This window comes from Salmo salar, unplaced genomic scaffold (assembly GCF_905237065.1).
Source record: "Salmo salar unplaced genomic scaffold, Ssal_v3.1, whole genome shotgun sequence".
Lineage (NCBI taxonomy): Eukaryota > Metazoa > Chordata > Actinopteri > Salmoniformes > Salmonidae > Salmo > Salmo salar.
This window is the reverse complement of record NW_025547122.1, coordinates 132,483-157,500: the sequence shown is the minus strand read 5'-3', so window position 1 is coordinate 157,500 and position 25,018 is coordinate 132,483. Positions and strand designations below refer to the sequence as shown.

The following is a 25,018-nucleotide window of genomic DNA, read 5'->3' as shown; positions in this document are numbered from 1 at the left end:
TTTTGTAAGCCCAGGTTTCATTCTGTTCTCTCCTCCATGTTCCACACTGTAGCGGTAAGCAGAAGAACAGACAGTCATTGAGGGACACACCTGAACTCACACACACACACACACACACACACACACACACCTTTGTTCAAGTGGTGGTCAGAATGTTTGCCTTAACTAGTCTGATAAGTCAAACATGTCTGATATGAACATTGACATAAACCCTCTACATACTTGAGTTTCTCCAGTCTGCAGTGTGGATCCTCCAGTCCAGCAGAGAGCAGTCTGACTCCTGAGTCTCCTGGGTGATTGTAGCTCAGGTCCAGCTCTCTCAGGTGTGAGGGGTTTGACCTCAGAGCTGAGACCAGAGAAGCACAGCCTTCCTCTGTGACTAGACAGCCTGACAGCCTGCAAAGAGAGAAATATAAACATTTTCATATATCAGTGTCATGAAACCTGCCACTTCTATTCATGAATTGGTGTATCATTATTATAAATGATCAGAATATTACCTGTGAAAATAACAATGTAAAATGTATAGTACAAATATTTGAGTAGACTGACCAGACCAGTTTAAAAAGCAGTATCAGTCAAAATACAGACAGTGAGGTATCAGATTTAGATTGTATTGAGTATACAGTCCACACAATATCTATTTAGACAGTGAAGATAACATTTTAAATGTGGCTCTATACTACAACATTTTGGATTTCAGATCAAATGTTTCATATGAGGTGACAGTATATAATGTCACCTTTTATTTGAGGATATTTTAATACATATCTGAAATGAAAGCACTTGTTGTCTCCAGTCCCCCCATTTGAAGAAGTCATAAGTATTCTGACCAATTCACTCATAGTATATTAAAGTAGTCAAAAAGTTAAACATTTGGTCCAATATTTCTTGAACGGAATGACAACATCAAGCTTGTGTGTTTTGGGTTATGTTTTGCCAAATTGTAACTGAAAGGTGGATGTTGACTGGAGTAATTTTCTTTATAAGTTAGTTGATAACATGTTTCTAAACACTACAAAATTAATCCAGATGATGCCATGATTAAGAAAAAGCATGAATGAATCATGAATAATATTGAGAGTGAAAGTAACAGAGTCGACAACAAAACATGCTAACCTCTCACCATTACCAATAACAGAGGCTACAACAAAACATGCTAACCTCTCACCATTACCAATAACAGAGGCTACAACAAAACATGCTAACCTCTCACCATTACCAATAACAGAGACTACAACAAAACATGCTAACCTCTCACCATTACCAATAACAGAGGCTACAACAAAACATGCTAACCTCTCACCATTACCAACAACAGAGGCTACAACAAAACATGCTAACCTCTCACCATTACCAATAACAGAGGCTACAACAAAACATGCTAACCTCTCACCATTACCAATAACAGAGGATACAACAGAACATGCTAACCTCTCACCATTACCAATAACAGAGGATACAACAGAACATGCTAACCTCTCACCATTACCAATAACAGAGGCTACAACAAGCATGCTAACCTCTCACCATTACCAATAAAAGAGGCTACAACAAAACATGCTAACCTCTCACCATTACCAATAACAGAGGCTACAACAAAACATGCTAACCTCTCACATTTACCAATAACACATGATACAACAAAACATGCTAACCTCTCACCATTACCAATAACAGAGGATACAACAAAACATGCTAACCTCTCACCATTACCAATATAGGAGACTACAGCAAAACATGCTAACCTCTCACCATTACCAATAACAGAGGCTACAACAAAACATGCTAACCTCTCACCATTACCAATAACAGAGGCTACAACAAAACATGCTAACCTCTCACCATCACCAATAACAGAGACTACAACGAAATATGCTAACCTCTCACCATTACCAATAACAGAGGCTACCACAAAACATGCTAACCTCTCACCATTACCAATAACAGAGGTTACAACAAAACATGCTAACCTCTCACCATTACCAATAACAGAGGATACAACAGAACATGCTAACCTCTCACCATTACCAATAACAGAGGATACAACAGAACATGCTAACCTCTCACCATTACCAATAACAGAGGCTACAACAAAACATGCTAACCTCTCACCATTACCAATAACAGAGGCTACAACAAAACATGCTAACCTCTCACCATTACCAATAACAGAGGCTACAACAAAACATGCTAACCTCTCACCATTACCAATAACAGAGACTACAACAAAACATGCTAACCTCTCACCATTACCAATAACAGAGACTACAACAGAACATGCTAACCTCTCACCATCACCAATAACAGAGACTACAACAAGCATGCTAACCTCTCACCATTACCAATAACAGAGGCTACAACAAAACATGCTAACCTCTCACCATTACCAATAACAGAGGCTACAACAAAACATGCTAACCTCTCACCATTACCAATAACAGAGGCTACAACAAAACATGCTAACCTCTCACCATTAACTCAAATAAAAGGTGACATTCTGTACAGTCACCTAATATGAAACATTGTGTCTCAAATCCAAAATGCTGGAATATAGCACCACATTTAAAACTGTAAGCTTCACTGTCCAAACACATATGGTGTGGACTATGTGTGTCTGGTAAACACATGTGGATCTGGTGAACAGTTATCACTTGTTGACCAACTACAGGAATACTGACCTCAGAGTCTCCAGTTTACAGTGGGGATTCGCCAGTCCAGCAGAGAGCAGCTTCACTCCTGAATTCTTCAGGTCATTGTTACTCAGATCCAGCTCTCTCAGGTGTGAGGGGTTTGTCCTCAGAGCTGAGACCAGAGAAGCACAGCCTTGCTCTGTGACTAGACAGCCTGACAGCCTGCAAAGAGTCAAATCATATTAAAATCACACTGCTATTCTTTGGTGGTGAAAGTAGTGGCAGTATATTTTTCAACATATTCAGATATATCTGTGTCCTAAAACCTGCCATATCTATTCATAAATCAATGTATCATTATTATAAATGTTCATAATATTACTTGTAGAGAGAAAAATGTATATTACAAATATTTCAGTAGACTGACCAGACCAGTTTAAAAAGCAGTATCAGTCAAAATACAGACAGTGAGGTATCAGATTTAGATTGTATTGAGTATACAGTCCACACCATATCTATTTAGACAGGGAAGATAACATTTTAAATGTGGTTCTATACTCCAACATTTTGGATTTCAGATCAAATGTTTCATATGAGGTGACAGTATATAATGTCACCTTTTATTTGAGGATATTTTAATACATATCTGAAATGAAAGCACTTGTTGTCTCCAGTCCCCCCATTTGAAGAAGTCATAAGTATTCTGACCAATTCACTCATAGTATATTAAAGTAGTCAAAAAGTTAAAATTTGGTCCAATATTTCTTGAACGGAATGACTACATCAAGCTTGTGACTCAAACTCGTTGATAGCATTTGCAGTTTGTTTTGGTTGTGTTTTGGGTTTTGTTTTGCAAAATTGTAACTGAAAGGTGGATGTTGACTGGAGTAATTTTCTTCATAAGTTAGTAGATAACATGTTTCTAAACACTACAAAATTAATCCTGATGATGCCATGATTAAGAATAAGCATGAATTAATCATGAATAATAATGAGAGTGAAAGTAAGAGGCTACAACAAAACATGCTAACCTCTCACCATTACCAATAACAGAGGCTACAACAAAACATGCTAACCTCTCACCATTACCAATAACAGAGGCTACAACAAAACATGCTAACCTCTCACCATTACCAATAACAGAGGATACAACAAACCATGCTAACCTCTCACCATTACCAATAACAGAGGCTACAACAAAACATGCTAACCTCTCACCATTACCAATAACAGAGGCTACAACAAAACATGCTAACCTCTCACCATTACCAATAACAGAGGCTACAACAAAACATGCTAACCTCTCACCATTACCAATAACAGAGGCAACAACAAAACATGCTAACCTCTCACCATTACCAATAACAGAGGCTACAACAAAACATGCTAACCTCTCACCATTACCAATAACAGAGGATACAACAAAACATGCTAACCTCTCACCATTACCAATAACAGAGTCTACAACAAAACATGCTAACCTCTCACCATTACCAATAACAGAGGATACAACAAAACATGCTAACCTCTCACCATTACCAATAACAGAGGCTACAACAAAACATGCTAACCTCTCACCATTACCAATAACAGAGGATACAACAAAACATGCTAACCTCTCACCATTACCAATAACAGAGGTTACAACAAAACATGCTAACCTCTCACCATTACCAATAACAGAGGCCACAACAAAACATGCTAACCTCTCACCATTACCAATTACGGAGGCTACAACAAAACATGCTAACCTCTCACCATTACCAATAACAGAGTCTACAACAAAACATGCTAACCTCTCACCATTACCAATAACAGAGGATACAACAAAACATGCTAACCTCTCACCATTACCAATAACAGAGGCTACAACAAAACATGCTAACCTCTCACCATTACCAATAACAGAGGCTACAACAAAACATGCTAACCTCTCACCATTACCAATAACAGAGGCTACAACAAAACATGCTAACCTCTCACCATTACCAATAACAGAGGCTACAACAAAACATGCTAACCTCTCACCATTACCAATAACAGAGGCTACAACAAAACATACTAACCTCTCACCATTACCAATAACAGAGGCTACAACAAAACATGCTAACCTCTCACCATTAACCTCAAATAAACGGTGACATTCTGTACAGTCACCTAATATGAAACATTGTATCTCAAATCCAAAATGCTGGAGCATAGCACCACATTTTAAACTGTAAGCTTTACTATCCAAACACATATGGTGTGGACTATGTGTGCCTGGTAAACACATGTGGATCTGGTGAACAGTTATCACTTGTTGACCAACTACAGGAATACTGACCTCAGAGTCTCCAGTTTACAGTGGGGATTCCCCAGTCCAGCAGAGAGCAGCTTCACTCCTGAATCCTTCAGGTCATTGTTACTCAGGTCCAGCTCTCTCAGGTGTGAGGGGTTTGACCTCAGAGCTGAGACCAGAGAAGCACATCCTTCCACTGTGACTAGACAGCCTGACAGCCTGCAAAGAGTCAAATCATATTAAAATCACACTGCTATTCTTTGGTGGTGAAAGTAGTGGCAGTATATTTTACAACATATTCAGATATATCAGTGTCCTAAAACCTGCCATATCTATTCATAAATCAATGTATCATTATTATCAATGTTCATAATATTACTTGTAGAGACAAAAATGTATATTACAAATAATTGAGTAGAATGACCAGACCAGTTTAAAAAGCAGTATCAGTCAAAAGACAGACAGTGAGGTATCAGATTTAGATTGTATTGAGTATACAGTCCACACCATATCTATTTAGACAGTGAAGATAACATTTTAAATGTGGTTCTATACTCCAACATTTTGGATTTCAGATCAAATGTTTCATATGAGGTGACAGTATATTATGTCACCTTTTATTTGAGGATATTTTAATACATACCTATCTGAAATGAAAGCACTTGTTGTCTCCAGTCCCCCCATTTGAAGAAGTCATAAGTATTCTGACCAATTCACTCATAGTATATTAAAGTAGTCAAAAAGTTAAACATTTGGTCCAATATTTCTTGAACGGAATGACTACATCAAGCTAGTGTGTTTTGGGTTATGTTTTGCCAAATTGTAACTGAAAGGTGGATGTTGACTGGAGTAATTTTCTTTATAAGTTAGTAGATAACATGTTTCTAAACACTACAAAATTAATCCTGATGATGCCATGATTAAGAAAAATCATGAATGAATCATGAATAATAATGAGAGTGAGAAAGTAACAGAGTCGACAACAAAACATGCTAACCTCTCACCATTACCAATAACAGAGGCTACAACAAAACATGCTAACCTCTCACCATTACCAATAACAGAGGCTACAACAAAACATGCTAACCTCTCACCATTACCAATAACAGAGGCTACAACAGAACATGCTAACCTCTCACCATTACCAATAACAGAGGATACAACAAACCATGCTAACCTCTCACCATTACCAATAACAGAGGCTACAACAAAACATGCTAACCTCTCACCATTACCAATAACAGAGACTACAACAAAACATGCTAACCTCTCACCATTACCAATAACAGAGGCTACAACAAAACATGCTAACCTCTCACCAATACCAATAACAGAGGCTACAACAGAACATGCTAACCTTTCACCATTACCAATAACAGAGGCTACAGCAAAACATGCTAACCTCTCACCATTACTAATAACAGAGGCTACAACAAAACATGCTAACCTCTCACCAATACCAATAACAGAGGCTACAACAGAACATGCTAACCTTTCACCATTACCAATAACAGAGGCTACAACAAAACATGCTAACCTCTCAACCTTTACCAATAACAGAGGCTACAACAAAACATGCTAACCTCTCACCATTACCAATAACAGAGGCTACAACAGAACATGCTAACCTCTCACCATTACCAATAACAGAGGATACAACAAAACATGCTAACCTCTCACCATTACCAATAACAGAGGCTACAAAAAAACATGCTAACCTCTCACCATTACCAATAACAGAGGATACAACAAAACATGCTAACCTCTCACCATTACCAATAACAGAGACTACAACAAAACATGCTAACCTCTCACCATTACCAATAACAGAGGCTACAACAAAACATGCTAACCTCTCACCATTACCAATAACAGAGGCTACAACAAAACATACTAACCTCTCACCATTACCAATAACAGAGGCTACAACAAAACATGCTAACCTCTCACCATTACCAATAACAGAGGATACAACAAAACATGCTAACCTCTCACCATTACCAATAACAGAGGCTACAACAAAACATGCTAACCTCTCACCATTACCAATAACAGAGGCTACAACAAAACATGCTAACCTCTCACCATTACCAATAACAGAGGCTACAACAAAACATGCTAACCTCTCACCATTACCAATAACAGAGGCTACAACAAAACATGCTAACCTCTCACCATTAACTCAAATAAAAGGTGACATTCTGAACAGTCACCTAATATGAAACATTGTATCTGAAATCCAAAATTCTGGAGCATAGCAACACATGTAAAACTGTAAGCTTCACTGTCCAAACACATATGGTGTGGACTATGTGTGCCTGGTAAACACATGTGGATCTGGTGAACAGTTATCACTTGTTGACCAACTACAGGAATACTGACCTCAGAGTCTCCAGTTTACAGTGGGGATTCCCCAGTCCAGCAGAGAGCAGCTTCACTCCTGAATCCTTCAGGTCATTGTTACTCAGGTCCAGCTCTCTCAGGTGTGAGGGGTTTGACCTCAGAGCTGAGACCAGAGAAGCACAGCCTTTCTCTGTGACTCCACAGCCTGACAGCCTGACAAAGAGATCATCTTGACTTCACAAACACACTGTTAATTAACGAGTAGTGTAGAAGGACAACGGCAGATGCATTTGGTTTATTCTCTCAAACAACATATAGATTCATCTTCCGTCAGCTAGAATTGTATGGTCATATTTTATTACTAATGTGAAAATCAATGCATTGATTCAATATGTTTTTCAATATAATATTATATACATATTATAATACATATTTTTCTCTAAACTGAATATTTCTTCCTGATGATTCTGTTCAATGTCATTTTATTTACTCACAGAGCAGCTCTGGAGGCTTTGACCACTGGCAGCAGCCTCAGAAGACCTTCCTCTGATCTGGAGTATTTCTTCAGGTCAAACACATCCAGCTCCTTTTCTGAAGTCAGCAACACAAAGACCAGAGCTGACCACTGTGCAGGTGACAGGTTGTCTTCTGAGAGACTTCCTGACTCAGGTAGCTTTGGATCTCCTCCACTAGAGAATGGTCATTCAGTTCATTCAGACAGTGGAACAGATTGATGCTCCTCTCTGGAGAGGGATTCTCCCTGATCTTCTCCTTGATGTACTTGACTGTTTCTTCATGGCTCTGTGAGCTGCTTCTTGTCTTTGTCAGTAGACCTCGTAAGTGCTTCTGATTGGACTCCAGTGAGAGGCCCAGAAGGAAGCGGAGGAAAAGGTCCAGGTTTCCCATCTCACTTTGTAAGGCTTTATCCACAGCACTCTTGTAGACAGTAACTTTACGCCTTTGTCTGATCCTTGCAGAAAAGTTCCTGGATGTTGATTGCTCTTTGTCCATTAGATTCTCATTGTTGTTGCTGAATGAGAGGAACACATATACTGCAGCCAGAAACTCCTGAATGCTCAGATGCACAAAGCAGTACACCTTGTCCTGGTACAGCCCACATTCCTCTTTAAAGAGCTGTGTGCACAATCCTGAGTACACTGAGGCTTCATTGACATCAATGCCAGCCTCTTTCAGGTCTTCTTCATAGAAAATCAGATTGCCATTCACAAGCTGTTGAAAAGCCAGTTTTCCCAGTGACAGAATGCTCTCGTTATTCAAGTGTGGACCTGTCTCTTCTTTCCCAAGATACTTTTCATTCTTCTGTTTGGTGTGAAACACCACAAGGTGTGTGTACATCCCAGTCAGAGTCTTGGGCATCTCCTCTCTCTTGTGTTTCAGCATGTGTTCAAGGACTGTTGCAGAAATCCAACAGAAGACTGGAATGTGGCACATGATGTGGAGGCTCCTTGATGTCTTTATGTGTGAGATGATTCTGCTGGCCAGGTCCTCATCACTGAATCTCTTCCTGAAGTACTCCTCCTTCTGTGGGTCATTGAACCCTCGTACCTCTGTCACCTGGTCAACACACCCTGAAGGGATCTTATTGGCTGCTGCAGGTCGGGTAGTTATCCAGAGGAGAGCAGAGGGAAGCAGATTTCCCTTGATGAGATTTGTCAGCAGAACATCCACTGAGGTTGACTCTGTGACGTCACAACAGATCTTGTTCTTCTGGAAGTCTAGGGGCAGTCGGCACTCATCCAGACCATCAAAGATGAACAGAACTTTGTACTTGTCGTAGTTGGAGATTCTTGATTGTTTGGTTTCCATTGAGAAGTGATTGAGAAGTTCAATGAAAGTGTGTTTGTCCTCTCTCATCAAATTCAGCTCCCGGAAAGGGAATGAAAATACAAATTGGACATCCTGATTTGCTTTTCCTTCAGCCCAGTCCAGAATAAACTTCTGCACAGAGACTGTTTTTCCAATGCCAGCGACTCCCTTTGTCAGCACAGTTCTGATAAGTTTGTCTTGTCCAGTTAAGGGTTTGAAGATGTCGTTACATTTGATTGCAGTCTCTGGTCTTGCTTGTTTCCTGGTTGTTGTCTCAATCTGTCTCAGCTCATGTTCATTATTGACCTCTCCTGTTCCACCCTCTGTGATGTAGAGCTCTGTGTAGATCTTATTGAGAAGTGTTGGGTTTCCTTGTTTAGCGATCCCCTCAAATACACATTGAAACTTCTTCTTTAGATTAGATTTGAGTTCACGCTGGCAAATCACAGCAAGCTCATCTGAATGAAGAAATAACACAGAGGATATTAATATTACGTCTGTTTTAATACCCACAGTATTGTAGGACTGTTAGAAAGTTTGAAATTATAATAATTCATTCTCTGACTGTATAAATGTGTAAATGTTTTCATAATGCATTACAGACTGGTGTGACTGATTATGTAATTATTGGTATTATTAATGTTGTCTCTCTCTCTCTCTAAATGAATCACCACAACACATCCCTGCTGCTACTTGATGAGGTCACTAGGTGTTGTGTTAATGCTGCTACAATATCATTGAGTTACACAGCTACTTTAGCTGTAATTTAGCTACAGCTTTTAAATGTTATAAAACAGCATTCAACATGAGGCAGACAGATCTTACATTTCTCCAGTGTGTCAGCAAGCTCCTTCTGGTTCATTTTCCTCAGGACGTGCAGTGTGATCTTCAGAGCCCCCTCTCTGGCACTGCTCTCCTGCTTCTCATCTTCAGCATCCACCACTTCCTCATCCTGCTTCTGACTCTCAAAGCCTTCTGGGAGTTCTGGACTAAGAATCCTCTTGAACATCTTCAGCTCGTTCTTCACAAATGTCATAATTTTCTCTTCAAGCAACTGAAATAAATAAATAAAATAAGTTAAGCAAGAGAAGAAATGCTTTCTCATTAACACATTAATGAATGATTGACAGATCAACTTTACTTGAGGTCAACAAAAACAAATGTACATAACAGGACCACATACACTGAATATGGAGTCCAGGTCTGTTTGATGACTCTGGGAAGACTGACCACTGAGAATATCTGACTCTGATCTCTCCTGTTGGTTTCTGTGGACAAAACATGAGATTACATCTCCTCATCCAGGGAGTGAGTGAGTACGGACAGACAAACAGACAGACATAGACAGAAAGCAGGACAGACAGTCAGAGACAGACAGAGACAGACAGACAGAAACATACATACAGACAGACAGACAGACAGACAGACAGACAGACAGACAGACAGACAGACAGACAGACAGACAGACAGACAGACAGACAGACAGACAGACAGACAGACACATACAGACACATACAGACAAGGAGAGACAGACAGACTGAAAGTGGGACAACACTCACAGACAGACAGACAGACACAGACATACAGACACATACAGACAAGGAGAGACAGACAGACTGACAGACAGACAGAGACAGGCAGACAAACAGAGACACAGACAGAAAGCAGGACAGACAGTCAGAGACAGACAGACAGACAGACAGAGACAGACAGACAGAGACAGACAGACAAACAGACAGACAGACAGACAGACAGACAGACAGACAGACAGACAGACAGACAGACAGACAGACAGACAGACAGACAGACAGACAGACAGAGACACAGACAGAAAGCGGGACAGACAGTCAAAGACAGACAGACAGACAGACAGACATAAAGACAGACAGACAGACAGACAGACAGACAGACAGACAGACAGACAGACAGACAGACAGACAGAGACAGACAGAGACAGACACAGACAGACAGACAGACACATACAGACAGAGAAAGACACACAGACAGAGAGACAGACAGACCGTGATGGAATATTGTGTTTGTTTAATATTGTTTTAGGACTATGAAAATGGACAGAAGTATTAGCCTATGGATTATGAAAACAGCAAAAAGAAATGTGAAAATGGGAGAGGAGAAATGACTAGAGACAGTGTTGTTTAACTCACTGACCATGACCCATGAGTTCTTCTTACCTTTGTTCAGTAGAAAAGTCTCCCTCTCTAAAGGATATAGGTTCAAGCATAGACCGGTCACTCTTCATGGACACACAGCTGGGAACACGGGAGGCTGGTCTCTCCTGCTTGATTGGACTTCAACACAACAGAGACAAACATTACATCTCTCATCTACTCTGATCTCAGATGGGAAACATAAGAAGAGTTTCATTCCAAAATGCTACATATCCATTTTCAGAAATGTTGGTAAATTAGCTTTTATTGTTTAAAGAAATTATTAAAGAGATTGGTGTGTTTTTTCACTATCTAATCATGACATGGGGTTGTTCAATGACAGACATGTATTTGTTTAAAATCTATCACAATGATTTCATTTCAGAGAGACAAATAATAATATTTTTTTACAAAATGCTTGATATCTGCCTCACTCTCAACTGTGACCGACCGTTTCAATTTGGTCATATGTAGCAAAATTTGAAATTGTGTTTTTTACGATAGATAAAAGTAGAGTCTCAGAGCTAGAACATTGTATATCATACACTATAGTTGAGGAACAATGGGGAAGTAATTCTGCTTTGAATGATGATAAACCCATTGAAATAAATAGTTGTTATATATATAATTAACTAAATAATTAACTAAATGTATGGTGTTTTTCATGTCAGTTTAATTGTTTGTTATGCTATAAACATTTTATTTTATTATAAGTGGTAAAAGGAAGAAAATGTTATATTTTGCAATTCTGAGTAATTACTTCTTTAGTAAAGAATTACACATTATTCAATACTACTGCAGTTGCTACATAAATCCAATAGATGGCAGCATAAGACCACAAATTATATTTCAGAAGATTAGTTTAGTTTTCTCCCTGGATACACCACCACTCCCCCTCACAGGAAAACTCCTGTCTCCGCTTCTTTCTGTCCCTTTACACACTGCTAACGCAAGAGGAGAGACTGAAAAAGCATTTAACAGATTACTGTGAAGTAATATAATGAGGATTCATGTTTATTATTACCTGTTTTTACGCTCATGTTTTGAAATTATACTTCATTAATATAACGATTATCAATAAGTCTGAACATTAATTTAGTCACCTCTAGTTGAGAAAAATGTATTTTCCAGGTACATTCATTGTCAAATTCATCAACCAGCATCGAGCCACTCTGCCTTCTCTCTCTAGTAGTCAACTTAGCCCCGGTAAAAAGCTGGTGTCGTCACTCTACCTTCTCTCTCTAGTAGTCAACTCAGCCCCGGTAAAAAGCTGGTGTCGTCACTCTGCCTTCTCTCTCTAGTAGTCAACTCAGCCCCGGTAAAAAGCTGGTGTTGTCACTCTGCCTTCTCCAGGGGCATGTTGAGATAAATGTACTAACCGGGAGGGTTGAATGATGTAATTTATTGGCGGGCTGGATGATGCACTCTTGTCTTTTCTATTCCGAGGTTGTTTACTCGCAATATCAGTTATTAAGATGACTTTTTATAATGCATGTATACTGAGGTTGAGGTTCTGACTAGCGATTATTTACCCGGGGTTCAATACCTGCTATAGTCACTATTATTTTGCTCTCCCAAAAGCAACACAGCCCTAATACGAGATATATAGCTAACTAAAGTAATGAGTGACCGTTTTAGAAAATCATGGGACATATATCTTGTGCTATTTTATGTCAATCATATTGCTGCTTGTAGCCTATAACTGATGCTTTGTGGTCTTATGCTGCCATCTATTGGAAATATTTAGCAATTAAAAGTTATTAATGCACATTCAGACGTTGGTGAGGCAGCTGAGAATTTAAAAAAAATGGAATGTGTCCAGCCTACTTGAGGCGCCCCGAAAATAATATTCAAAAGATTGGTCCTTGGATACAGAGGGGTTAAACACTAAAGTTACCATCCATCTAGTGAAGAGAGGAGAACCGGACAGAGGTAGCCAGCATCCGTCAACGAGAGAGGGGGGATTGGATAACTAGGATGCTGCTGGTAGAGTAGCTAGCTAGCTTACCTAGCTGTACCGACTAGCTAGGATAACTAGGATGCTGCTGGTAGCTTACCCAGCTGTACCGACTAGCTAGGATAACTAGGATGCTGCTGGTAGAGTAGCTAGCTAGCTTACCTAGCTGTACCGACTAGCTAGGATAACTAGGATGCTGCTGGTAGAGTAGCTAGCTAGCTTACCTAGCTGTACCAACTAGCTAGGATAACTAGGATGCTGCTGGTAGAGTAGCTAGCTAGCTTACCTAGCTGTACCGACTAGCTAGGATAACTAGGATGCTGCTGGTAGAGTAGCTAGCTAGCTTACCTAGCTGTACCGACTAGCTAGGATAACTAGGATGCTGCTGGTAGAGTAGCTAGCTAGCTTACCGAGCTGTACCAACTAGCTAGGATAACTAGGATGCTGCTGGTAGAGTAGCTAGCTAGCTTACCTAGCTGTACCAACTAGCTAGGATAACTAGGATGCTGCTGGTAGTGTAGCTAGCTAGCTTACCTAGCTGTACCGACTAGCTAGGATAACTAGGATGCTGCTGGTAGAGTAGCTAGCTAGCTTACCTAGCTGTACCGACTACCTTGGCTAGCTAGCAGGACGTTCGTCTGTCGTTTGTCTAGATGATGATGACGAATCCGGTGAACCACAAAATGAAACAAGGATAGAGAGTGAAAAGGATCTGGCTTCACTCATACTGTCCCTGACCGTAAAGCAAAAAGCTAATTGAACAATAAACTTCTGCGTCTCAACACTGTAGTGAACTCCATCGTTATTCCCCAAGATCACCTCAGCCCACTCTGCGCGTAACCGGACAATATGCTTGGCGCCACACCGTACGGGGACGCGGACAGTTCTGTACGGGGACGGGGACAGTTCCAGAACTCGGACATGAGCAGTGCCACACAATCAACTAAACCCAGTCTTTACAGTGGGTTACATTAGTAATATTCATTTTTCTTTATGTTAAACAAACATTTATTATAATAATATTTTGAGATCTGGGCCCATATCCACAAAGCGTCTCAGAGTAGAAAATTGGTCGTATAAGTGCTGAGAATAAAGACATTTTACACTTACTGGTTAAATTTAAGCTATGCATGAAGTCTCTAGTCCCACCTAGTCGGTAGATATTTAGGACACCTCGTGAGCTGTCCTAAGTAGTTAAGAGTTAACAGCAGGTGTCTTGATAATACTATATAATAATGCAGCGAGTCAGTGGTTCCTGCACCACATGTAAATACCTTGTAGTAGTAAAAATAATGTTTTATATTTCTATATGATCAATCCATTAATAATATAGACCTACTTGCAACAGTATGTCTTGTGCTTTTGGCAATGATTTATGTATAATATTTATGTATCACAAGTGATACCATGTATGTCTGCATAGCATTTTGTCTTCATTTTGGCAGATTAACTCATGCTTATTTCTGAAGATCAACTCTATTTTTCACCCAGTGGATAAGGAGTTGGAGCTGTGACAGGAGTTGGACCTGTGGCTGAAAGGTGGCTGGTTTGAATCCCGGTCCGAGCGCTGGAAAAAACAGGTGGAATTGATCTGACCACTGGAGGGCTGCTGGGTTCACATCCTCAAAACATGAACCTTTTGTTGATCATAACTCGAGAGGTTCTTCTCTGAACCCAAAAATATATTTAACTTTTAGTGATTCCATATATTAAGGAAGTGATAGAAGCCTTTTTGGTTCTATAAGGAACCTTCTTTTCTAAGAGTGTAAAATAATAAACACGTTTTTCTTTTGATTATTTAATTATCTACATCATGTTATTTCAAGTTATCCCTTTGGAGCGCAACATCACGTTGTTAAAAAATTATCCTAAATTGGGCATGGCTTTAAAATGGGCAATTGAAGGCATCTAGGGTGTTCCAGCTAAACAATGGATGTATAGCGTTTTGCAATAAAAATAAAAATTATACACAATCTAAAGCTATTAATTAAAAATCTGAGAACAGTAATATTGAAGGTACCCATAAGCAACCATTTCTGATTAAAAAACAAATGTGAACATTTTTGGAAATATCATTTTTGAAATAAACTATTAATAATTCTTAAACAAAATTGTCATCTCACCTCTTAGATTTGGTGTCATGTTCCCCAGAGAGACTCATTTTAGAGACAGGGTACCCCTCCTGTCTCTCCCCAGAGAGACTCATTTTAGAGAACTGACCCCTAAACAGAGATCCAGCATATTGATTGTGGTTAACACAGTGACAACTAAACAGAGATCCAGCATGTTGGTTGTGGTTAACACAGTGACAACTAAACAGAGATCCAGCATGTTGGTTGTGGTTAACACAGTGACAACTAAACAGAGATCTAACATGTTGGTTGTGGTTAACACAGTGACAGCTAATTATTGATTATCAATTGTTCACATTTCTTAATGATCTCTTTGAGAAATAAAACATTAACTAACAGACATAGAAACAGACAGGTGATTTAAAGCATCACATGAACATGTTGTTGTGACATTTCATCTCCATGGTAACTGTCAATAATAATAATAAGTTACTGTTTGTTAAGGTAGTTATAGACAGAACAACAACAATAACAATAATAATAATAATAATAATAATAATAATAATAATAATAATAATAATTCACTGTTTGTTAAGGTAGTTATAGACAGAACAACAACAATAACAATAATAATAATAATAATAATAACAATAATAATAATAATAATAACAATAATAATAATAATAATAACAATAACAATAATAATAATAATAATAGTAACAATAATAATAACAATAATAATAATAATAATAATAACTGTTTGTTAAGGTAGTTATAGACAACAATAACAATAACAATAATAATAACAATAATAATAATAATAATAATAATAATAATAATAATAACAATAATAATAATAATACATAACAATAATAATAATAATAATAATAATAACAATAATAATAATAATAATAATAATAATAATAATAATAATAATAATAACATAATAATAATAATAATAATAATAATAATAACAATAATAATAACAATAATAATAATAATAATAATAACAATAAGTAATAACAATAATAATAATATAAAATAATAATAATAATAACATAATAATAACAATAATAATAACAATAATAATAATAATAATAATAATAATAATAATAAGTTACTGTTTGTTAAGGTAGTTATAGACAGTACAGCAACAATAATAACTAATAATAATAATAATAATAATAATAATAATAAGTCACTGTTTGTTAAGGTAGTTATAGACAGTACAGCAACAATAACAATAATAATAATAATAATAATAATAATAATAATAATAATAATATTTATTAACGTAGTAATAACAATAATAATAATAATAATAACAATAATAATAATAATAATAATAATAATAATAATAAGTCACTGTTTGTTAAGGTAGTTATAGACAGTACAGCAACAATAACAATAATAATAATAATAACAATAATAATAATAATAATAATAATAATAATAATAATAACAATAATAATAATAATAATAATAATAATAATAATAATAATAATAATAATAATAATAATAATAATAATAATAAGTCTGTGTTTGTTAAGGTAGTTACAGACAGTACAGCAACAACAAGGCCATGTCTCACACTTTTTTTTATTCATTAAAATTAGGATATTTATTGTCTTTCAATCTGTTCTTTTCTGTGTATCTGAGAATGTAGACAGAAGGGCTAAAACAGACATGATTGATCTGAGGGGGAAATCATTGATCCATTCAGAAAGTTTATTTGCAACAAGTAAGAGATTGTATATTATGTCATGTAGGCTAGGTTATAATGTATAGTAGTGGGTTGTTAGTGATATGTAAAGTAGACTAGGTTATAATGTATAGTAGTGGGTTGTTAGTGATATGTAGATGTTATATTATGTAAAGTAGACTAGGTTATAATGTATAGTAGTGGGTTGTTAGTGATATGTAGATTGTGGTATATACCTCAGATATAGACTACATATCATAGATGACCAGTCTAAACCTGTTCAGAGGGTTAACTTTAGAAAACCAGTATATCTAGCTTGCGTCATAGTAAACCCCTCAGGCTACGTTCAGGTTTCAGCATCAGGCAGGTATAAACAGCCGAGTCGTAGGCTACAACCTGGGTTGTATTCATTAGTTTACTCCACAGCCAACAGTTTTGAAATGTTACAGAAACAGTTTACTCCAAACACTGTACAACGTGGACTAAACAGTTTCTCTGGCCAAACGTTTTGCTACGGTGGGCACTAATGAATACACACAACCTGTTTTGAGGAAGTGTTATTTGTGGTTAGGCTTTCCACAATACTTATTTGTCTCTCTTTCACACAACATACCTTCCTGAGTGAAAAGCATTAACAGTTGATTAGAAAGAGAAAATGTTTGTTTGTTGCTTGTTGTGTTTTAAGGCTGTTTGAGAAGACAAGTCTATAGACCTATGACAGGGTACACTCTTAGAATAAAGGGTTCCAAACGGGTCCTCCGACTGTCCCCATAGGAGAACGCTTTTGGGTTCCAGGTAGAACCCTCTGTGGAAAGAGTTCTGTATGGAACACAAAAGGGTTCTACAAAGCCAGAAGTGTTCTACCTAGTACCAAAAAGGGTTCTACAAAGGGTTCTCCTATGGGGCCAGCCAAAGAACCCTTTTAGATTCTAGATAGTGTAGGAGCGATCACCCTGGGGCACACAGATGGGCACAGAACGAATTCACCCCACACATCTAATTTATATCCAAAACATTTTAAGGAGAGTAGGACTGTTATAACACTGTCCACCAAAAATATCATCAACTATATTAATACACATAACAATATCATCAACTATATTAATACACATAACAATATCATCAACTATATTAATACACATAACAATATCATCAACTATATTAATACACATAACAATATCATCAACTATATTAATACACATAACAATATCATCAACTATATTAATACACATAACAATATCATCAACTATATTAATACACATAACAATATCATCAACTATATTAATACACATAACAATATCATCAACTATATTAATACACATAACAATATCATCAACTATATTAATACACATAACAATATCATCAACTATATTAATACACATAACAATATCATCAACTATATTAATACACATAACAATATCATCAACTATATTAATACACATAACAATATCATCAACTATATTAATACACATAACAATATCATCAACTATATTAATACACATAACAATCGTTGTCTTACCTTTTATCTCTCAATAGAAACAGAGTCTGAATGATCATTGGGGTCGTGGAAAGTTACTTTTGTTTGCTCAACTCATTTACATATCAGGTTCTGCCTGCTCTCGCTCTCTCTTTCTCTCTCTCTCACACACACACACACACACACACACACACACACACACACACACACACACACACACACACACACACACACACACACACACACACACACACACACACACACACACACACACACACCAACCAATGTAACAAATAAAACATTTAGTAAATTAAACAGACAGCTACAGAAACATATCCTTGACTCAAAAGTTCCAAAAGATTTTACATTTTAGTACCAAGTGATATTACATCATCATGATTTATAAATGAAACTTTCATTTGAGGCATTAGAATGTATGTAAGAGACTTGATTGTGTGAAAACTATGTCAATGTAGATCAGCATAAAGTACAACAACAGATCTATGTCAATGTAGACCAGCATAAAGTATAACAACAGATCTATGTCAATGTAGACCAGCATAATGTACAAGAACAGATCTATGTCAATGTAGACCAGCATAAAGTACAACAACAGATCTATGTCAATGTAGATCAGCAAAAAGTATAACAACAGATCTATGTCAATGTAGACCAGCATAATGTACAAGAACAGATCTATGTCAATGTAGACCAGCATAAAGTACAACAAAAGATCTATGTCAATGTAGACCAGCATAAAGTACAACAAAAGATCTATGTCAATGTAAACCAGCATAGAGTACAACAGATCTAGGTCAATGTAGACCAGCTAAAAGTACAACAACAGATCTATGTCAATGTAGACCAGCTCAAAGTACAACAACAGATCTATGTCAATGTAGACCAGCTCAAAGTACAAGAACAGATCTATGTCAATGTAGACCAGCTCAAAGTACAACAACAGATCTATGTCGGTGTAGACCAGCTCAAAGTACAACAACAGATCTATGTCAATGTAGACCAGCTCAAAGTACAAGAACAGATGGATAAGTGGAATTCAGCAAATAATCTATGACTGTATCACCAAGACCTTGCTTCCCTTCCTTGAGTACAACAACAAATCCATGATCGAGGTGTCTTATGTAATGATGTCATATAATGTGCTAGTCATTACAAATCAGTAAGGACGGACATCGTAATGACAACTTGTCTAATATTATTTTCTTTGCCGTTCGGTCTTGGAAGTTATTACGTGTTTTTACATTTCTGAGTATGTTTATTAAATGTATGAAATCTTTAAAATCTGTTATTAAATCTTTATTTTTGTGGCAGCATCATTTTATGGGTATGCTTGTCATCGGCAGGAACTGGGGACTTTGTCAAGATCAAAAGAAACATTAATGGAGAAAAGCCCAGGTAAAAAGTTAAAGGAAAACTCGCCTCAGTCTTCTGAAGACCTTAGAGTTAAATTTTTCAGCTAGACAATTACACAAATGTTTATGCTAAAGAAAGCAGAATGGCTTTTCAAGAGATGTTGGGTGTTTCTGAGTGATCTAGTCTCACTACTGACTTCAATTTGCTTGAAAATCCGATGGTTTAAATATTGCTGTCCATCAATGATTCCCAATCAAATGTAAACTGCTTGAGCAATTTTGACAAAAACTATGAATATACATGTACATGTTGTCCGAAGAGCAAAGTTGGTAGAATCTTATTACAAATTGCTTCCACTATGTATTAGGGCTCCGGGCAGCCGAGCGGAAATGGAGGAAAACTCGCCTCCCTGCAGACCTGGCATCCTTTCACTCCCTCCTCTCTACATTTTCCTCTTCTGTCTCTGCTGCTAAATCCACTTTCTAACACTCTAAATTCCAAGCATCTGCCTCTAACCCTAGGAAGCTCTTTGCCACCTTCTCCTCCCTCCTGAATCCTCCTCCCCCTCCCCCCCTCCTCCCTCTCGGCGGATGACTTCGTTAACCATTTTGAAAAGAAGGTCGACGACATCCGATCCTCGTTTGCTAAGTCAAACGACACCGCAGGTCCTGCTCACACTGCCCTACCCTGTGCTTTGACCTCTTTCTCCCCTCTCTCTCCAGATGAAATCTCGCGTCTTGTGACGGCCGGCCGCCCAACAACCTGCCCTCTTGACCCTATCCCCTCCTCTCTTCTCCAGACCATTTCCGGAGACCTTCTCCCTTTCCTCACCTCGCTCATCAACTCATCCTTGACCGCTGGCTACGTCCCTTCCGTCTTCAATAGAGCGAGAGTTGCACCCCTTCTGAAAAAAACCTACACTCGATCCCTCCGATGTCAACAACTACAGACCAGTATCCCTTCTTTCTTTTCTCTCCAAAACTCTTGAACGTGCCGTCCTTGGACAGCTCTCCTGTTATCTCTCTCAGAATTACCTTCTTGATCCAAATCAGTCAGGTTTCAAGACTGGGCATTCAACTGAGACTGCTCTTCTCTGTGTCACGGAGGCGCTCCGCACTGCTAAAGCTAACTCTCTCTCCTCTGCTCTCATCCTTCTAGACCTATCGGCTGCCTTTGATACTGTGAACCATCAGATCCTCCTCTCCACCCTCTCCGAGTTGGGCATCGCCGGCGCGTCCACGCTTGGATTGCGTCCTACCTGACAGGGCGCTCCTACCAGGTGGCGTGGCGAGAATCTGTCTCCGCACCACTTGCTCTCACCACTGGTGTCCCCCAGGGCTCTGTTCTAGGCCCTCTCCTATTCTCGCTATACACCAAGTCACTTGGCTCTGTCATATCCTCACATGGTCTCTCCTATCATTGCTATGCAGACGACACACAATTAATCTTCTCCTTTCCCCCTTCTGATAACCAGGTGGCGAATCGCATCTCTGCATGTCTGACAGACATATCAGTGTGGATGACAGATCACCACCTCAAGCTGATCCTCGGCAAGACGGAGCTGCTCTTCCTCCCGGGGAAGGACTGCCCGTTCCATGATCTCGCCATCACGGTTGACAACTCCATTGTGTCCTCGTCCCAGAGTGCTAAGAACCTTGGCGTGACCCTGGACAACACCCTGTCGTTCTCCACTAACATCAAGGCGGTGACCCGATCCTGTAGGTTCATGCTCTACAACATTCGCAGAGTACGACCCTGCCTCACACAGGAAGCGGCGCAGGTCCTAATCCAGGCACTTGTCATCTCCCGTCTGGATTACTGCAACTCGCTGTTGGCTGGGCTCCCTGCCTGTGCCATTAAACCCCCTACAACTCATCCAGAACGCCACAGCCCGTCTGGTGTTCAACCTTCCCAAGTTCTCTCACGCCACCCCGCTCCTCCGCTCTCTCCACTGGCTTCCAGTTGAAGCTCGCATCCGCTACAAGACAATGGTGCTTGCCTACGGAGCTGTGAGGGGAACGGCACCTCCGTACCTTCAGGCTCTGATCAGGCCCTACACCCAAACAAGGGCAGTGCGTTCATCCACCTCTGGCCTGCTGGCCCCCCTACCTCTGAGGAAGCACAGTTCCCGCTCAGCCCAGTCAAAACTGTTCGCTTCTCTGGCACCCCAATGGTGGAACAAGCTCCCTCACGACGCCAGGACAGCGGAGTCAATCACCACCTTCCGGAGACACCTGAAACCCCACCTCTTTAAGGAATACCTAGGATAGGATAAAGTAATCCTCCTAACCCCCCCTAAAAGATTTAGATGCACTATTGTAAAGTGGTTGTTCCACTGGATATCATAAGGTGAATGCACCGATTTGTAAGTCGCTCTGGATAAGAGCGTCTGCTAAATGACGTAAATGTAAAATGTTAAATGTAACCTCTCACCATTATTCTCAAATAAAAGGTGACATTCTGTACAGTCACCTAAATGTAAAGTAGTGTAATGTGTATATTAATTAACTTAACTCATGGGGGTGGAGACTTATCCAATTATGACATTTAAGGTTTTTTCTTTGTGTTTAAAAAAATATATATCTAGAACTTTCTTACACTTTTTAAATGTGGAGTAGGTTGTGTACAGTAGTTTCTCCTTTAAAAGTTGTGAGTTTACACACCGGGACTTAGAGGTACCCAGCGTCACGGCTTCATTGCTCCAGACCACCACAAGGGGGAGTTAGAGCACTCATTATGCATTTGGGTCCCAAGGTTTTCATTTGACCAATCATATCGAGTGGTTCCAATGACGAATTTGAAGTGAGCCACCCGTCCCTGGTGACTTTCTTCAGCAAGGATGGCTGACAAAATATTACGGGGGAAGCAAATGTAAGTAGTTATAACATCATAACGAGTCAAGCAACAAATGTACAATTGAGAGGAATATGTTAGTTAATGTAGAGACAAATGATTGTGCATATTTTTTTGTCATAAGGTTAATTTACAAAAATCATTATTTAGCAAGTTAGCTGACTAGCTAACATTAGCCAGCTAGCTAGCTGGTGTTATGACGTGAGTATGACATTGTAATTTGTATTGTTTAATGTTTTAGGGACTCCTGAGAAAACCAGCAAACCAGGCTGTTGTCTTGGGAAACAGTGGATGTAAAGAATCTAGCTAGCTAAAGCAGTTACTGCAAATTGAATGTACAATTGTGAAAGCTTGCCTTGCAATGCAGCTGAAGTAACATAGCTAGCTAACTATTTACTTGCTTATTGTGTAGTGGAGGGTAAAAATATTTGAATGTCTATGGATGTGTAGCTAGCTACAGTATGTAGCTGATCTGTGTATGGACCCTAAAACATTTGGACCCTAAAAAGTAAATAACTCACGGACACTAGAGAAGCTTTAACCTGTTAGGGCTAGGGGGCAGTATTGACACGGCTGGATAAAAAACATACCCGATTTAATCTGGTTACCACTCCTACCCAGTAACTAGAATATGCATATAGTTATTACATATGGATAGAAAATACCCTAAAGTTTCTAAAACTGTTTGAATGGTGTCTGTGAGTATAACAGAACTCAAAAGGCAGGTCAAAACCTGAGAGATTCCTTTACAGGAAGTGGCCTGTCTGACCATTTCTGGAACTTCTTTGCCATCTCTATCGTTTACTAAGGATCTCTGCTCTAACGTGACACTTCCTACGTCGTCCATAGGCGCTCAGAGCCCGGGAAAAACCTGAATGTCGTCATCCCAGCCCCAGGCTGAAACACATTATCGACTTTCTCAAGTGGCCGATCAAGGGACTCCGGGCTTAGGCACGTGACCTGACCGCCCCCGTCTTTGTGATTTTTTCCTCTGTTTGCCGAAAAGGAGATTCCCGGTCGGAATATTATCGCTTTCTACGAGAAAAATGGCATAAAAACTGATTTTGACATGCTTCGAAGTACGGTAATGGAATATTTAGAATTTCTTTGTCACGAATTGCGCCATGCGCGCGACCCTTCTTTACCATTTCGGATAGTGTCTGGAACGCACGAACAAAACGCCGCTATTCGGATATAACGATGGATTATTTTGGACCAAACCAACATTTTTTATTGAAGTAGCAGTCCTGGGAGTGCATTCTGACGAAGACAACAAAAGGTAATCAAACTTTTATAATAGTAAATATGATTATGGTGAGTGCTAAACTTGCCGGGTGTCTAAATAGCTAGCCCGTGATGCCTGGGCTATGTACTTAGAATATTGCAAAATGTGCTTTCACCAAAAAGCTATTTTAAAATCGGACATATCGAGTGCATAGAGGAGGTCTGTATCTATAATTCTTAAAATAATTGTTATGCTTTTTGTGAACGTTTATCGTGAGTAATTTAGTAAAATGTTAGCGAATTCCCCAGAAGTTTGCGGGGGGTATGCTAGTTCTGAACATCACATGCTAATGTAAAAAGCTGGTTTTTGATATAAATATGAACTTGATTGAACAAAACATGCATGTATTGTATAACATAATGTCCTAGGGTTGTCATCTGATGAAGATCATCAAAGGTTAGTGTTGCATTTAGCTGTCTTCTGGGTTTTTGTGACATTATTTGCTAGCTTGAAAAATGGGTGTCTGATTATTTCTGGCTTGGTACTCTGCTGACATAATCTAATGTTTTGCTTTCGTTGTAAAGCCTTTTTGAAATCGGACAGTGTGGTTAGATTAACGAGAGTCTTGTCTTTAAATAGCTGTAAAATAGTAATATGTTTGAGAAATTGAAGTAATAGGATTTTTAAGGTTTTGAAAATCGCGCCACAGGCTTCAAGTGGCTGTTACGTAGGTGGGACGAATTCGTCCCGCCTAGCCCATAGAGGTTAACCAAATGTAATTCTTCCCAAAGGTTCTGTACAGCTGCAATTCAGACAACCCAGTCTTTACAAAGTGGTTTGAGTCTTCTACTGTGAAAACTGACCCAAAGAGAGGCTGTTGATCTTGGTCACATGGGGAGGACCGTTACCATTATGACGCCGGCGCCCCTGGCTACCCTCCCCTTTCGAAACGTTTTGATAGACAATGCAACCGTGCCCTTTGAATATTATTGGAGCTCTGGCTGAAAAAGGCCCTAAAGATTTATGTTATACAACGTTTGACATGTTTGAACGAACTTAAATATTTTTTTTTGCATTTTGGTGAGAGAGAAGACGACGGTACATTT

The 25,018-nt window shown here is 38.8% G+C and overlaps 1 long non-coding RNA gene across 1 annotated transcript; it reads right to left on the bottom strand.

The window, feature by feature from the left end:
- Positions 1–11,333: 11,333 nt before the first annotated feature.
- Positions 11,334–18,566, bottom strand: LOC123731718 (uncharacterized). Its single transcript, XR_006762805.1, has 3 exons — positions 18,503–18,566; positions 15,333–15,431; positions 11,334–11,393 (listed from the first exon to the last, which is right to left on the bottom strand). It is a non-coding gene; the product is annotated as an uncharacterized lncRNA (long non-coding RNA).
- Between the last annotated feature and the right edge of the window lie 6,452 nt (positions 18,567–25,018).